This window comes from Arvicanthis niloticus, chromosome 3 (assembly GCF_011762505.2).
Source record: "Arvicanthis niloticus isolate mArvNil1 chromosome 3, mArvNil1.pat.X, whole genome shotgun sequence".
In the NCBI taxonomy this organism is placed as follows: Eukaryota; Metazoa; Chordata; class Mammalia; order Rodentia; family Muridae; genus Arvicanthis; species Arvicanthis niloticus.
Window position 1 is genome coordinate 134,900,324 of NC_047660.1, and position 4,325 is coordinate 134,904,648.

A 4,325-nucleotide genomic window follows, 5' to 3' on the forward strand; every position below is an offset into this window, starting at 1 on the left:
GCTGCAATTAAACAGCAAGACCCTCCATAAAGTTTCACTAAAGGCCAACAATTCTCCGGTGACTTTGGTAAACCACAATTCGAGAGTGAAGAGAGGTAAAACTGATAAAAAGCCAGCTAGAACAACAAACTGTAGAAAAGGCCCAGATGAATAAGTTGTCTCCTGACCCTGCATGGAGTTCCTTCTGGTATAAATGCCACTCACAAATCACTGAGCTGGCTGGGCAAGTAGACACGGATGTCTTAAAATGGTGGACAGCCATTTCTGAAGGAACAAGATGTTTACTTTCCTATGTGAACCAGAGCACAATATCAATATTTGCATTTCAAGTTCCGTTAAGGCAGGTGACCGTGGAGTGCCAGGGTTTATCAAAACCCCGCAAAACAATAGGAGGAACTGTTGCACTTTCATGTCTAATTATTGCATTTTGTGAACCCAGTGCTCTGATCTCCCAAGGAGTCTCTAAGTGAAGGTGTGTCATCTTTAAAGCTATCTAACTAAAGAGCTGGATTCCCACAATTTACATATGTGAATCGCAAATTTAGTATGACAAAGACCAGTTTATCAGCATGGGGCTGGGATGGGAGTGGAGCCATACTATAGGGCTCCATTTCTAATTTAATTTTGTGGTTACACAGTAGCAGAACTGCCAATGTCATTTTAGTCTGATTCTACAGTTTAGAGGAAGGAATTGTGATTCAGAAAGAAGTCAGTGGCTTGCTCATGGGTTTTGAAAAACAAATTAAGAAAGCAACCTGATTACAGCTTAGGTCTCTGTGCCTTGCTGCTTATTTTTATTTTATTCTAGTCTAGTCCCATTGTGTATACTATCAGATTCTAATTGAGGCTTTCTCCTTTGTTCTTATCTTAGAGCTATTTTCCAATGATGATTGATCCTCACAGGTCTGAAGTCCAGTCCAGGTCTTACCTCTTGCCATTTCAGTGATCCTAGCAGAATGTTACAAGGAAAAAAAAAAAGTCTTGTTTCTAAACACATTTTTAAAATATATATTTTTATTGACCTAGATTAAACAGGGGGTTATTTGCTCTTAAGTATGTATGGCTTTCAAGAAACAGAAGACTTATCTAATGTGGTATTTCTCTTACTGAGCCAATTAGACTTGATGGTTGTAATATTCACTTCTATCATTTGAAATGATCTTAATTACTATTTCAGTTGTTTGAAAGCTGCAAGAAAAATAGGCACCATGACTGACAAAAGGACTTTGAGGAATGAGAAATCTGAAGAGGAAGTAGAATAATTGTGAACTGCCACTCTAGAGAGCTTCAGTGCTCTGCTGGTGATCTCAGGACCCACAGAGACTGAGTGTTGCAGGCTCTGAGAGCATCTCCCAGCAGCCCTCTCTCCCTTCATGCTGATCCACTCCGCCCTTCTAACTGCTTCTTTTATACCCTTTCTTCTCCCTCATTACCAAATACATATTTTCATTTTCAACTTGAATATTTCAATTTTTCATATATGTGGGGTATTGTGTGGCCTTTCAATACAGATTACATGGGTAATGATCAGGCTGGGATAATTGATAAATTTATCACCTTGTACACATAATTTTTTTTAAGCCTTTATCGTTTCTTTGTGTGGTGTTGGGAACATTTGAAACTATTTTCTGTTTTCAAAGTCAACTCATCATTGTTAATCACCAGTGGTTACATGTGCCATAGAACAGTAGAAGCCATTCCTGCAGCTGTATCTGTGACCACTAACCAACCTTTTGTAAACTTCCACTTTGAGAAATTTAATTTGGTATTCCAAGGTAATTTGATCATTTTCTTGGCTGCAGGAAACAAAGTTCAAAAACAAAGAAAAACAGTTTCTAGAAGTCATGCACAAATAAGGTAGTCTTAAAGGGTAACCAGCACATCACGAGACTCAGGTCATCTCAACCGATGGCTGTGTCTAACTCAGAGGCATCTACAGAGAGCTCCTTTGCAGCCATAAAACAAAGACTTGAAATCCTTTAAATATCCACAAACATTACAACACTTCATAATTTTTACTCTGGGTGCTAGTCTATGATAAGAAAACAAACCAAAACCCACCAAACCAAAACCCCACGAACAATGGTGTTACAGCATATTAACAAAAAGCCAGTTTTAGTTAATAGGCAACTATCCAATAAACTTACTTTTTGACACAATGTATTTATTCTCCAGTGCATAATGTTGTTACACATTACACTTCCCCCCTGCCTGTCTGCAACATAACTAATGAGGAAATCATAGCTGTCTGTTGGGGAGACTTTCACAGATGAAGGGGTCGAAGTTCAGATAGCTTAAAGGACTTAGCTGGTTCAGTGCCAGGGCGCTCTAGTTTTCAGTTGGGATTAGCCCTATATCTGGCCCATTTTGTGTTTAATTCAGATGTGACAGATACCTGTTATGCCTCGAGACAGTTTTATTCTTAAAGTGGCCTCCATTTGTGTTTTGTCAGGCGTAATTCTTGTGTTTTAATTTCACTTCTCATAGACCAATCATCTAAGTAAATTAATCTCTGGATCCAATGCAAACCCTCCACCCCCTGTCAAATTAAGGTAGTAGCTGACACACTGAATTGTAAGAGGAATGTGTGAAATACATGTAACATATGTAGGTGGTTAGCCTGTGGTCCATCCATTAGTTCCATTCAGTTCATATACTTGTAGGAGTGAAAGCTGTACTTTTCATCACAGACACAAAATTGAGGTCCATGCCTTGGTAAAGAGCAAAAGGACAGAAGTTATTCTTGTGGGTCTTTCATGTCATTGCCAATGCAGGTTCATCAGTTCTAACAAATGTTATCATTTCGCTGGTTGTGTTGAAAATGAGGAAGTTATTCATGTGTAGGGGAGGGGATTTCTGAGGAATCCCATTATTCTTTTTCTCAGTTTTGTTGTGAATTTAAATTTGATTAAAAAATTAGAGCTGGAGAGGTGGCTTAGTGGTTTGAGTGTGTATTGTTATTACAGAAGACTCCAGTTCAATTCTCAGCATCATGGTGTTGGGCTACTTACCTCAGGTAACTCCAGCTCTGTCTGGGAGAGTCAGATGCCCTCTAGAGGCCTCTGTGGGTACTGCCCTCATAACTTCCTACACCCCACTATATACACTAATTTTAAATAGCCTTAAAGCAACGAGCAACTCATTCTTCCTAAGGGACATACGATCAATGCATCAGGCTATGAAGCAACGGTCAGTGGTACAGGTGATTTAGGAGTTCATTACAGTGTCATTTCAAAAGATGTGAAGACAAACGAACCGTCTGTGAAAACTGAGTCTGCTGACCACGGACACAGTGAGCCAAAATAGTCTCTCACCATTTGAAACATGCTACAATGAAGAAATCGAAAGGATGAAGGAAGCCTATCATAAGAGCTCACACTGCATGACTCCAACAAACTGTTCACATACAGCAAACTCATCAAGTTAGTGTTGCCTAGGAGGCAAGGTATGGAGGTTGAAAGAAGTGGGCAGGTTTGTTTTGTTGTTAGGGTTACAGGGATGAAAGTACTTAAGAGTTGGTTTCTATGATGGTATAGAATCCTGTAAGTATACCAGACCTCACGGAATTGTTCACTTTGTATGCATGAGTTAGGGGTTATATCTCAGTATAGTGTTTAGTGTTGATAAAATATAGTCCATGAGTGCTACTAGTAACATAATGATGCCTATGCTATCTTGTAGTGGCAAAGGCTGGGAAATAGCACCAGAAGGAAATCATGTCTGGTGTGGGAATAATTCTTGGTGTCATTATCGGTAAAGCCTCTTGACTTTTAAAATCTTTTTATACCTTCAAATTAACAATAAGGGTATATGTGTCAATTAGTCAGCTCTGTCACAACAAAACCTACCAGGAACCAGGTTTCTTTGTGATTCAAAATAGAAATCCAGATGGGACAAATGCATATACTTTGTAATTGCTTACAGCGTCTGACACAGATAGAACTCTACAGAGCTTTCTTAAGAAGACTGACCAGGAGGCTGGAGAGTTGGGTCGTGGCTTAGACAACTTGTTGCTCCTGCAGAGGCCCAGGGTTTGATTTCCAGCATCCTTCCGATGGCTCATCATCATGGGTAACTAGTTCCAGGGGCTTGATGCCCTTTCCTGAGTTTAACAGGCACCAGATTAGCCAGTGGAACATATACATACATTCAAGGAAAACATTCATACACAAAAAATAAAAAAATCTAAACAAACAAACAAACATGCTTGACCAGATCTGAGAGTAACAGGCCTATCATCCTACTGATCTGGGGGCCAAGAAAGAAGAATCCCAAGTTTAGAGTTAACCTAAGCAACTTTTCAAGCAAATAAACAAACAAGCAAA